The sequence below is a fragment of the Rhipicephalus sanguineus genome, chromosome 10 (genome assembly GCF_013339695.2).
Source record: "Rhipicephalus sanguineus isolate Rsan-2018 chromosome 10, BIME_Rsan_1.4, whole genome shotgun sequence".
NCBI classification, from domain to species: domain Eukaryota; kingdom Metazoa; phylum Arthropoda; class Arachnida; order Ixodida; family Ixodidae; genus Rhipicephalus; species Rhipicephalus sanguineus.
The window spans coordinates 107,887,484-107,899,508 of NC_051185.1; the positions used below are offsets into that span (position 1 = coordinate 107,887,484).

At 49.8% G+C, this 12,025-nt stretch overlaps 10 non-coding genes and 1 pseudogene across 10 annotated transcripts; all 11 read left to right on the forward strand.

Moving 5' to 3' along the window:
* Positions 1 to 4,855: 4,855 nt before the first annotated feature.
* On the forward strand, positions 4,856 to 4,974 carry LOC119372782 (5S ribosomal RNA; annotated as a pseudogene).
* A 164-nt stretch (positions 4,975 to 5,138) lies between these two features.
* Positions 5,139 to 5,257, forward strand: LOC119372854 (5S ribosomal RNA). The gene has a single exon (XR_005179743.1). It is a non-coding gene; the product is annotated as a 5S ribosomal RNA (ribosomal RNA).
* A 164-nt stretch (positions 5,258 to 5,421) lies between these two features.
* LOC119372855 (5S ribosomal RNA) lies at positions 5,422 to 5,540 on the forward strand. Its single transcript, XR_005179744.1, has one exon. It is a non-coding gene; the product is annotated as a 5S ribosomal RNA (ribosomal RNA).
* Positions 5,541 to 5,703: 163 nt separating this feature from the next.
* LOC119372856 (5S ribosomal RNA) lies at positions 5,704 to 5,822 on the forward strand. The gene has a single exon (XR_005179745.1). It is a non-coding gene; the product is annotated as a 5S ribosomal RNA (ribosomal RNA).
* Positions 5,823 to 5,985: 163 nt separating this feature from the next.
* LOC119372857 (5S ribosomal RNA) lies at positions 5,986 to 6,104 on the forward strand. The gene has a single exon (XR_005179746.1). It is a non-coding gene; the product is annotated as a 5S ribosomal RNA (ribosomal RNA).
* Positions 6,105 to 6,268: 164 nt separating this feature from the next.
* LOC119372858 (5S ribosomal RNA) lies at positions 6,269 to 6,387 on the forward strand. Its single transcript, XR_005179747.1, has one exon. It is a non-coding gene; the product is annotated as a 5S ribosomal RNA (ribosomal RNA).
* Positions 6,388 to 6,550: 163 nt separating this feature from the next.
* LOC119372860 (5S ribosomal RNA) lies at positions 6,551 to 6,669 on the forward strand. Its single transcript, XR_005179748.1, has one exon. It is a non-coding gene; the product is annotated as a 5S ribosomal RNA (ribosomal RNA).
* A 163-nt stretch (positions 6,670 to 6,832) lies between these two features.
* Positions 6,833 to 6,951, forward strand: LOC119372861 (5S ribosomal RNA). The gene has a single exon (XR_005179749.1). It is a non-coding gene; the product is annotated as a 5S ribosomal RNA (ribosomal RNA).
* Positions 6,952 to 7,114: 163 nt separating this feature from the next.
* Positions 7,115 to 7,233, forward strand: LOC119372862 (5S ribosomal RNA). The gene has a single exon (XR_005179750.1). It is a non-coding gene; the product is annotated as a 5S ribosomal RNA (ribosomal RNA).
* A 163-nt stretch (positions 7,234 to 7,396) lies between these two features.
* On the forward strand, positions 7,397 to 7,515 carry LOC119372863 (5S ribosomal RNA). The gene has a single exon (XR_005179751.1). It is a non-coding gene; the product is annotated as a 5S ribosomal RNA (ribosomal RNA).
* A 162-nt stretch (positions 7,516 to 7,677) lies between these two features.
* On the forward strand, positions 7,678 to 7,796 carry LOC119372865 (5S ribosomal RNA). The gene has a single exon (XR_005179753.1). It is a non-coding gene; the product is annotated as a 5S ribosomal RNA (ribosomal RNA).
* Positions 7,797 to 12,025: the final 4,229 nt, after the last annotated feature.

Consider the following 12,025-nt stretch of genomic DNA (forward strand, 5'->3'; position numbering starts at 1 on the left):
GCCTACCGGTCGTATCGTACAGAACACGTTGTTCTTGCACGGAGACGTGCGTGAGAGGCCTTACCGGGTCGAAGATTTCAGAGACGCCCTTGCGACTGCTGGTGTTCTACCCGACGTGCTGGCGGTGGGAGCTTACCAGATTAACCACGTCTGGGCGGTCACCCTGAACACCGGAGAAGCCACAAAGAAACTGGCCGCCATGAAGGAGCTGAAGGTGAAAGGGCGCCGGTGTGTCATCTTCGACCCTGAAGACCAGCAGGTGAAACTTCGCCTGCATTGGCTGCTCTACGGCGTGCAGGACGAAGACATCCGAACAGCCTTCGCTGCGTTCGGAAACGTCAACGAGGTGACGCGTGAGCGTTGGCGCGTCCAGGGCATGCGAGAAAAGGGCTCAACCACGAGGAGCGTGCTCCTGAAGTTGAAGCCGGGACTCAAGGTGGACGACCTGCCCCACCAGGTTCGTGTCGCCGGCGAGTTGGCCCTCGTGGTGGTGCCCGGGCGTGCAATGCAGTGCCTGCGCTGCCACGGCACGGGACACGTGCGCCGTGACTGCAGGGTGCCCCGGTGCTCGAAGTGCCGGCGCTATGGACACGCGGACGCGGACTGCGTCCGTACGTACGCGTCGGCGACCGGGCAGCCAAAGGCGGACGAGAACGAGGAACTGATGGACGTTGCCGAGGCTGAAGAGGCAGCGAGGGGCACGGAAGACGCGAGAAAGCAGCGGGCACACTGGACACGACGGCGCCTTGCGGCGGTGATGCCCCGAAGTCGGACTGCCCTGGGGGCCAGCAACGTGGAGCTGACTCGTCTGGGCCAACGGGCAACGAGCCGTCATCACAGGTCCTGCCAGCAGCGTCCGCAGGAGGCGACACCGGCAAAGGTGTCGTTCCAGCAACGGAAAGGGCGGCGGTTGAATCGGCTGTGGTAAAGGAGACGACGGGGAAAGCGACCGACAGTCAACGAGCTGCAAAGGTCGGCGACATTGATACGTCCAAAGAGCCACAGCCGGAAAAGAGTGGCGTCCATACGCCTGCCAATGCCGCCGCGGCGTCGAAACGCCCCCACCCCCAGAGTAGCAACGACGGTACCCAGCCGACGACACCTGGCGTAGAGGAACCTCCTGCAAAGACAGCGCAAGTACGGCGGTCGTCCCTGCGGCCGCGCCCGAACGTGACTTTCGACAAGCGTGGCGGCAACGCCGAACCCGTTGGACAAGCTCCAGCGGTTGCGCCGGACGGCACTGCCGGCGATGGCACCGTCTAGCCTCGTGCTAGACGTGAGAGGTAAGCACAGTGCTGCTGGTCTCCTTTCCGCTCGTTAAAATGGCACCTGCGCGTTCGTTAAAAGTGGCCACCCTTAACGTCAGAGGACTGGCAGGCAAAAGGAAGCAAAGCCAGCTATATCGGCTTTTAACGGAACGCGATATAGACGTCCTAGCGGTGCAGGAAACTAAAGTGGATGGCGAAGAGGAGACCGGCAGCATGGTGCAGCGTTTCACGTCTCGCTTTTTTGCTGTAGTTAGCCACGCAGTGGGCACATCGGCCGGCTGCATCCTATTTGTTAAGAAGTTGCCGGGGCTGCAGGTGAACGCCCATTTTACGTGTGAGGCTGGCCGATCTGCTGTGCTCGACTTTTCTCTGAACAACTCCGAGTGGCGTGTAGTGTGCGTGTACGCGCCCAACAAGGTCGAAGAAAGGGCCGTGTATTTTCATAGCCTTGAACAACGGCTCAGTGTAGGAAAGCAGTTAATAGTGTTGGGCGATTTTAACTGTGTCCTTAGTGCGCACGACAAAACGAGCACTCGGAGTTTCAGAGACAAGAGCACCGACATTTTGACGCGTATTGTCGAAAGCTGGGACCTTGAGGACGTAGCTGAATGTATTCACGGTACGAGTGCAGTAAAGTTCACGCGTTTCGAAGGCCCTAGCCATGCAAGACTCGACCGCGTCTACGTAACTGTAGACATCCTTCCGCAATGTACCAGCTACGATGTAGTCCCGGTGTCGTTTTCGGACCACTGCCTAGTACAGTGCTCTATCGGAATCACCAAGCGAACCACCTCTTTCGCGTGGGAAACATGGAAATTAAATAGTAAACTATTGCAGGACGAGGAGTTTAATTTAACAGTAAATGATCGTATCTCCAAATTAGACCCTAGTGAAAACCTTCGTATTTGGCAGCAGTGGGAATTATGTAAAGAATCTTTGAAATTGAAAGCAATTGAAAGGGCTACGTGTATTCGGCACGAAGAGAAAAGGAAGGAGAAGGAATTAAAAATGCTGCTTCATAAGCTACTCGAGCAGGAATGCCGAGCCCCCGGAAAATGGTTAGAAGACATCAGAAAAGTAAAACAAAAGATTGAGCAACTGGACGAAGAACGTTATCGCGGTGCGTTGGTGAGGGCAAGAGCAGAGGACACAGCCGCGGGTGAAATGCCATCGAAGCGCGCGCTGTGTTTGGAAAAAGCACGTGCCGAAAGAAACCACATCTACGAGATAGAATGGGGCGGATCGGTAACAACCGATACAGAGGGCATTAAAAAGGCTTTCACTGAGCATTATCGGGCATTATTCGCCGCGCAGGACATTGACTTCGAAAAATTTAAGAACGAGTATCTGCCTGTTTTGACCCGCGTTGACGATGAAAGAAAGGAGAGTTTGGAAAGGCTAATAACTCCGGCCGAAGTTGAAATAGCAATTGACAAGTTAAATCCTGGCAAATCACCCGGCCCCGACGGATTCACCGCAGCTTTTTATAAACAGTTTAAGCATGAAGTAAGCCCTATCCTCACAGCCATATTTAATGAAGCTTACAAATTTAATACATTACCACCGTCATACCGGTCTTCCCACACGGTACTTATACCCAAAACCGAAGATCCAGATAAGCTAAAATTTGTTTCAGGGTATAGACCAATAGCCCTTACTAACGTAGAATACAAAATCTATATGAAGGTTTTGGCTAGCAGACTACAGACTGTGATTAAAGACATCGTTGGGCCTCATCAAACGTGCGGTATCAAAGGGCGATCGATTGTGACCAATATTCACATAGCGCGCAGCATACTTGAATGCTGTGATTATTCAGATGAGCGAGTTGCCATCTTACAGATTGATTTTCAAAAGGCGTTCGATTGTGTTGACCATAGAATTTTGTTTGCTCTGTTAAATTATGTTAACCTTGGTTCTGTTATTTGCGAGGGAGTGGCCCTGGCGTACCGAAACTGCACTACGAAGTTGATCGTGAATAAGAGTCTGGGGGCCCCCATTAGTGTGCAGCGTTCGGTTCGTCAGGGTTGCCCCCTCAGCCCTTTGTTATTTTGCATGTATATTGAAACTTTGTGCCTCAAAATTGTCAATGAACGTAGAATCAATGGTTTTGAGTTACAGGCAGCACAAGTTAAGCTGCTTGCATATGCGGACGATGTGGCTATTTTTTCAAGGGACAAACGTAGTATCGAACAGGCTGTCGAAACCGTGCGTGCATTCAGCCAAGCTACAGGGAGCGGAGTTAACTGGTCGAAGTCCCTAGGGCTCTGGCACGGATCGTGGCCAACCAAACCTGACCACTTCGCTAACGTGCCTTGGGTGACGACCCCGGGCAGGTATTTGGGCGTCCCGCTCGATGGTTATCGCGACAGCGATCATTATTGGAAAGGTCAGGCGAAAGATATACGGGAGAAAGCCGACAAGTGGAAAGGAGCCGCCTTATCGATCTTTGCCAGAGCCACTGTTTGTAACTTGTTTTTATCAGCAAGTTGTGGTACGTAATGCAGGTGCTGCATTGCTCCCGGACTAATGTGCAGAAGTTTCACAGAATATTTGCCATATTTGTCTGGGCTTCTGAGTGGGAGCGATGCAGCCGTACCAACTTGTTTCGACGGGTCAAAGATGGGGGGCTGGGACTTGGTCACCTCTTTTTGCGGCAGCTTGTTAACCGTTTTTTGTTTTTAGAGACGTCACTGATCCCTTCCTGCGCACACTGTGTCAAATGCGACTCGGTAGATATCTCCCTGAGTATGTTGTTACTATCGAAGATTGTGTGGGAGGGATTGGCGGTTACTATAAAGAAATAGTGTCTAGTGTCAGGTTTCTTTCTGTAAGATTTTCGAGAGAGTACCTTTGGAATGTAAAAAGAAAAGAGCTTTATTTTGCCTTGTGCGACATTGTTTTCCCAGTGCCGTTGTACAGGTCCTTGTACAGTGGAGGCCCAGGTAGCAATGTATTAAAGAGAGTTAAAAAAATGCAGGTGCAGCCGGGAACAAAGACCTTTTTCTTTAAACTTCATACCGGAACGTTGCCTGTCAAAGCCTTTTTGGAGACAAGGGGTTGCTTTTTGCCATGGGGTAGTCATTGTTTTATTTGCAAATTGCCCGAAACGATAGACCATGTTTTTCTACATTGTTGGGAAGGGGTTTATTTTTGGGACGTATTACAGAGAACAGTCAAAAAAGAATTCCCACTGCACCCGTATGGCATTCGGTTTTTGAGCGTAAAGAATGAAGACGGCGTTCCGTTTGACGCAGTTATGCTCCTGGGCCTCCACTCTTTGTGGAGATCGCGAATGGCTGGGTACCACTTTGACAAAGATGCGCGGCCTGCTCGAGCGTACTTTAGAGAGAGCATTCATTGGTTATTAGAATTATATAAAGTGGAACCGGAACCACCCGAGTGGCTCTCAAGACTACAGCTGCTGGTGACATTGCCCGAATTTTAACTAGACGATACCAGCTCCATGCTGGTTGACTACACAGTCACCACGTGTACTTTGTACATCGGGTGGTTTTAATTTTAGTGTTGTTGGTTTCATGTGTTTTGTACCAAAGCCAGGTAATAAAGAAAAAAAAAAAAAAAAAAAAATCGGCCATACCATGCTGAATGCGCCGGTTCTCGTCCGATCCCCGAAGCTAAGCAGCATTGGGCTCGGTCAGTACTTGGGAGGGAGACCACCTGGGAACACCGAGTGCTGATGGCACCTTCTTTTTTTTCTGCTTTTTTAGTTATTCTCTACAATGTATACTGCTGTTTTTTTTATTTTTATTAGTCGCACTCATTAGTCACACTTCAATAATTACACATTGATGTTATTGACAAGAGCACATTGGTAGTTACAAGTAGAGTCGTAAAGCGGTGTCTCCCGCCATCGGCCATACCATGCTGAATGCGCCGGTTCTCGTCCGATCCCCGAAGCTAAGCAGCATTGGGCTCGGTCAGTACTTGGGAGGGAGACCACCTGGGAACACCGAGTGCTGATGGCACCTTCTTTTTTTTCTGCTTTTTTAGTTATTCTCTACAATGTATACTGCTGTTTTTTTTATTTTTATTAGTCGCACTCATTAGTCACACTTCAATAATTACACATTGATGTTATTGACAAGAGCACATTGGTAGTTACAAGTAGAGTCGTAAAGCGGTGTCTCCCGCCATCGGCCATACCATGCTGAATGCGCCGGTTCTCGTCCGATCCCCGAAGCTAAGCAGCATTGGGCTCGGTCAGTACTTGGGAGGGAGACCACCTGGGAACACCGAGTGCTGATGGCACCTTCTTTTTTTTCTGCTTTTTTAGTTATTCTCTACAATGTATACTGCTGTTTTTTTATTTTTATTAGTCGCACTCATTAGTCACACTTCAATAATTACACATTGATGTTATTGACAAGAGCACATTGGTAGTTACAAGTAGAGTCGTAAAGCGGTGTCTCCCGCCATCGGCCATACCATGCTGAATGCGCCGGTTCTCGTCCGATCCCCGAAGCTAAGCAGCATTGGGCTCGGTCAGTACTTGGGAGGGAGACCACCTGGGAACACCGAGTGCTGATGGCACCTTCTTTTTTTTCTGCTTTTTTAGTTATTCTCTACAATGTATACTGCTGTTTTTTTATTTTTATTAGTCGCACTCATTAGTCACACTTCAATAATTACACATTGATGTTATTGACAAGAGCACATTGGTAGTTACAAGTAGAGTCGTAAAGCGGTGTCTCCCGCCATCGGCCATACCATGCTGAATGCGCCGGTTCTCGTCCGATCCCCGAAGCTAAGCAGCATTGGGCTCGGTCAGTACTTGGGAGGGAGACCACCTGGGAACACCGAGTGCTGATGGCACCTTCTTTTTTTTCTGCTTTTTTAGTTATTCTCTACAATGTATACTGCTGTTTTTTTTATTTTTATTAGTCGCACTCATTAGTCACACTTCAATAATTACACATTGATGTTATTGACAAGAGCACATTGGTAGTTACAAGTAGAGTCGTAAAGCGGTGTCTCCCGCCATCGGCCATACCATGCTGAATGCGCCGGTTCTCGTCCGATCCCCGAAGCTAAGCAGCATTGGGCTCGGTCAGTACTTGGGAGGGAGACCACCTGGGAACACCGAGTGCTGATGGCACCTTCTTTTTTTTCTGCTTTTTTAGTTATTCTCTACAATGTATACTGCTGTTTTTTTATTTTTATTAGTCGCACTCATTAGTCACACTTCAATAATTACACATTGATGTTATTGACAAGAGCACATTGGTAGTTACAAGTAGAGTCGTAAAGCGGTGTCTCCCGCCATCGGCCATACCATGCTGAATGCGCCGGTTCTCGTCCGATCCCCGAAGCTAAGCAGCATTGGGCTCGGTCAGTACTTGGGAGGGAGACCACCTGGGAACACCGAGTGCTGATGGCACCTTCTTTTTTTTCTGCTTTTTTAGTTATTCTCTACAATGTATACTGCTGTTTTTTTATTTTTATTAGTCGCACTCATTAGTCACACTTCAATAATTACACATTGATGTTATTGACAAGAGCACATTGGTAGTTACAAGTAGAGTCGTAAAGCGGTGTCTCCCGCCATCGGCCATACCATGCTGAATGCGCCGGTTCTCGTCCGATCCCCGAAGCTAAGCAGCATTGGGCTCGGTCAGTACTTGGGAGGGAGACCACCTGGGAACACCGAGTGCTGATGGCACCTTCTTTTTTTTCTGCTTTTTTAGTTATTCTCTACAATGTATACTGCTGTTTTTTTATTTTTATTAGTCGCACTCATTAGTCACACTTCAATAATTACACATTGATGTTATTGACAAGAGCACATTGGTAGTTACAAGTAGAGTCGTAAAGCGGTGTCTCCCGCCATCGGCCATACCATGCTGAATGCGCCGGTTCTCGTCCGATCCCCGAAGCTAAGCAGCATTGGGCTCGGTCAGTACTTGGGAGGGAGACCACCTGGGAACACCGAGTGCTGATGGCACCTTCTTTTTTTTCTGCTTTTTTAGTTATTCTCTACAATGTATACTGCTGTTTTTTTATTTTTATTAGTCGCACTCATTAGTCACACTTCAATAATTACACATTGATGTTATTGACAAGAGCACATTGGTAGTTACAAGTAGAGTCGTAAAGCGGTGTCTCCCGCCATCGGCCATACCATGCTGAATGCGCCGGTTCTCGTCCGATCCCCGAAGCTAAGCAGCATTGGGCTCGGTCAGTACTTGGGAGGGAGACCACCTGGGAACACCGAGTGCTGATGGCACCTTCTTTTTTTTCTGCTTTTTAGTTATTCTCTACAATGTATACTGCTGTTTTTTTATTTTTATTAGTCGCACTCATTAGTCACACTTCAATAATTACACATTGATGTTATTGACAAGAGCACATTGGTAGTTACAAGTAGAGTCGTAAAGCGGTGTCTCCCGCCATCGGCCATACCATGCTGAATGCGCCGGTTCTCGTCCGATCCCCGAAGCTAAGCAGCATTGGGCTCGGTCAGTACTTGGGAGGGAGACCACCTGGGAACACCGAGTGCTGATGGCACCTTCTTTTTTTTCTGCTTTTTTAGTTATTCTCTACAATGTATACTGCTGTTTTTTTATTTTTATTAGTCGCACTCATTAGTCACACTTCAATAATTACACATTGATGTTATTGACAAGAGCACATTGGTAGTTACAAGTAGAGTCGTAAAGCGGTGTCTCCCGCCATCGGCCATACCATGCTCATTCTACTTCCGGACGCGCCAGCGAACGGTCGCAGGATGATCGGCTCCGATGGAGCGGTGATAGCGGCCCGTGCCGGCCGCGGTAACAGGATGGCTGCCGAAGAAGATAACGCATACGAGATTGTGTTGCCTACTCTGCCCACTGGCCGTGTTGTTCACAACACGTTGTTTTTGCACGGAGACGTGCGTGAGCGGCCCTACAAGGTCGAGGACTTCAGAGACGCCCTCATCACGGCTGGTGTGCTCCCTGACGTCGTGGCGTTAGGGGCATACCAAATTAACCATGTGTGGGCGGTGACCCTGAACACCGGCGAAGCCACGAAGAAACTGGCAGCGCTAAAGGAATTGAAGGTCAAAGGTCGTCGGTGCATTGTGATCGACCCTGAGGACCAACAGGTTAAACTTCGACTGCACTGGATGCTTCATGGCGTCCAAGACGAAGACATCCGGACGGCATTTGCAGTCTTCGGCAACGTCACCGAGGTGACGCGTGAGAGGTGGCGCGTCCAAGGAATGAGGGAAAAAGGCTCCACAACTAGAACCGTCCTGCTCAAGCTGAAGCCGGGACTCAAGGTGGACGACCTTCCCCATCAGGTCCGAGTCGCCGGAGAGTTGGCCCTCGTGGTTGTGCCTGGGCGGGCGATGCAGTGCCTTCGCTGCCACGGCACGGGCCACGTGCGCCGCGACTGCAGGGTGCCCCGGTGTTCTAAGTGTCGGCGTTATGGGCACGCGGACGCGGACTGCGTCCGTACCTACGCGTCGGCGACCGGACTTCCAAGGGCGGACGACAACGAACAACTAATGGACGTTGCCGAGGCTGAGGAGGCAGCCCGGGGAATCGACGAGGCAAAAAAGCAGGTGGGGCCACTGGACGCGTCGGCACCTTCCGGTTCCGACGCCCCGAAGGCGGATGCTGCGGCGGACCACCAGGCAGCAGGCGACTCGTCTGGGTCGAAGGCCAAGCAGCCGGAAACGCAAGCTCTCTCAGAGGCTACAAGTGGCGACGCTCGCAAGGGCGTCACACCAACGCTTCAAAGAGCAGCGGGCGACTCGACTGGGACATCCGAGGCGACAGTAAAGACCACGACGAGCCCACCACCACCCAAGGGCGGCGAGCTTAAAAGTGCCAACGAGTTGCCGCCCGAGAAGAGCGGCGTCCCCACAACGACCAGTGCCACCGCGGCCTCGAAGCGGCCCCACCCTCAGGCGAGCAACGACGGTGCTGAAGCAACAGCGCCTGGAGTCGACGAACCCCCCGCAAAGACTGCTCAGGGACGGCGGCCGTCTCTTCGGCCGCGCCCGAACGTTACGGCCGATAAGCGTGCCGGCAACGTGGAGCCCGTAGGGCAAGTCCCGACAGTGCCGCCGGACGGAACCGCCGGCAATGGCGCCGTCTAGCCCCGTGCTGGACGCGACAGGTAGGCACAATGCTGCTGGTCTCTTTTCTTTTTGTTAAAAATGGCGTCTGTCTCCCCGTTAACTGTCGCCACTATAAACGTTAGAGGATTGGCAGGGAAGAGAAAGCAAAGCCAGCTTTACCGACTTCTAACGGAACGCGACATTGACGTCCTGGCAGTTCAGGAGACGAAAGTTGACGGTGAAGAAGAGACCGGCAGCATGGTGCAACGTTTCGCGTCTAGATTTTATGTTGTCGTTAGTCACGCAGTGGGCACATCGGCTGGCTGCATACTTTTTGTGAAGAAGTTGGCTGGGCTTCAGGTGAATGCTCATTTTTCGTGTGCGGCTGGCCGGTGTGCTTCTCTTGACTTTTCACTGAACAACGTCGATTGGCGTATTGTGTGTATATACGCGCCCAACAAGGTCGAGGAAAGGGCCCTCTTCTTTCTCGGTTTAGAAGAACGAATGGCTGACGGCAGAAATTTAATAGTGCTCGGTGACTTTAACTGCGTACTCAGTGCGCAAGACAAAACGAGCACTCGTACTTTCAGAGACAAAAGCACCGATATCCTGACACGCATTGTGGCAAAGTGGAACCTAGAGGATGTTGCGGAAAGTCTCCAAAGTACGAGTGCAATAAAGTACACTCGCTTTGAAGGCCCTAGTCACGCTAGACTTGATCGTCTTTATGTTTCCCTCGACATCCTTCCGGAATGTAGCAGATACGAAGTCGTCCCCGTTTCTTTTTCAGATCATTGCTTAGTCCAGTGCTCTATTGGAAGGTCAAGGGAAAATAGGTCATTCTCCTGGGAATTATGGAAATTTAATAGTAAACTTCTGCAGGACGAAGAATTTAATTTATCCGTAATGGACGAAATCGGCAAATTAGACCCCAGTAAAAACCTTTATATTTGGCAGCAATGGGAATTATGCAAGGAATCCTTAAAATTAAAAGCAATCGAAAGGGCTACATGTATTCGGCATGCTGAGCGAAAGAAGGAGGCGGAGTTAAAGGCGCTCCTTGATAAATTACTAAAGCACGAGTGCCGAGCCCCCGGTAAATGGATTGAAGACATAAGAAAAGTGAAACAGACGATAGAGCAACTAGACGAACAGCGTTATCGGGGCGCGCTTGTGAGGGCAAGGGCCGAGGACACAGCTGCCGGTGAAATGCCATCGAAACGTGCGTTGCGCATGGAAAAAGCACGAGCCGAGAAAAATCACATTATCGAAATAGAATGGCGTGGCACCGCATCGACTGATACAGACGGCATCAAAAGAGCTTTTTTTGAGCATTATCAGGCGCTATTCGGCTTGCATGATGTAGACACTGAAAAATTCAAGAACGAATTTCTACCAGTTTTGCCCCGCCTGGACGAGGAAAGAAAAGACAGTTTGCAACGGCCAATAACTGTTGCTGAAGTTGAAGTAGCAATAGAGAAGCTTAACCCTGGAAAATCGCCCGGGCCAGACGGATTTACCGCTGCCTTTTATAAACACTTTAAGAACGAAATATGCCCTATCCTCGCAGTTATCTTTAATGAAGCTTACAAATTAAACACATTGCCGCCGTCATACAGGTCATCCTACACGGTACTTATACCAAAGACAGACAACGCAGATAAGTTAAGATCCGTTTCTGGGTACAGGCCAATAGCTCTTTCTAACGTTGAGTATAAGATATATATGAAGGTCTTAGCTCGAAGACTTCAGACTGCGATTAAAGACATCGTCGGACCTCATCAAACTTGTGGGATCAAAGGACGGTCTATTGTTGTCAACATCCACAAAGCGCGCAGCATACTTGAATGGTGTGACTATTTAGATGAACGAGCTGCCATCCTTCAGATTGACCTCGAAAAGGCCTTTGACTGTGTCGATCATAGCATTTTGTTTTCTGTTTTAAATCATGTTAACCTTGGTTCCGTTATCTGTGAGGGAGTGGCTCTGGCGTATCGAAACTGCACGACGAGGTTGATTGTAAATAAGAGTCTGGGGGCCCCCATTAACGTGCAGCGTTCGGTACGTCAGGGTTGCCCCCTAAGCCCTCTGTTATTTTGCATGTACATTGAAACTCTGTGTAGGAAAATTATTATTAACAATAACATCCTTGGTTTTAAGTTACAAGCAGCAGAAGTGAAGCTGCTAGCCTATGCAGACGACATAGCGATTTTCACGCGAGATCAGCGTAGTATAGCAGAGGGTGTCGAAATTGTTCGGAATTTCAGCCAAGCCACGGGTAGTGGCGTCAACTGGTCTAAGTGCCTTGGGCTCTGGCATGGATCGTGGCCAGCGAAACCAGACCACTTCGCAAACGTGCCTTGGGTAACTACCCCGGGCAAGTACTTGGGCGTCCCGCTCGATTGTTACCGCGAGAGCGATCAATTTTGGAAATCGCAAGCTAAGGATATGCGGGAAAAAACGGAGAAGTGGAAAGGTGCCGCCTTATCGATCTTTGCCAGAGCCACCACTTGCAATCTTTTTTTTATTAGCAAGCTCTGGTACGTAATGCAGGTACTGCATTGTTCACGTACAAATGTCCAGAAGTTCCATAGAATATTTGCTGTATTTGTCTGGGCTTCTGAGTGGGAACGCTGCAGTCGTACCAACTTGTTTTACCGGGTAAAGGATGGAGGGCTGGGACTGG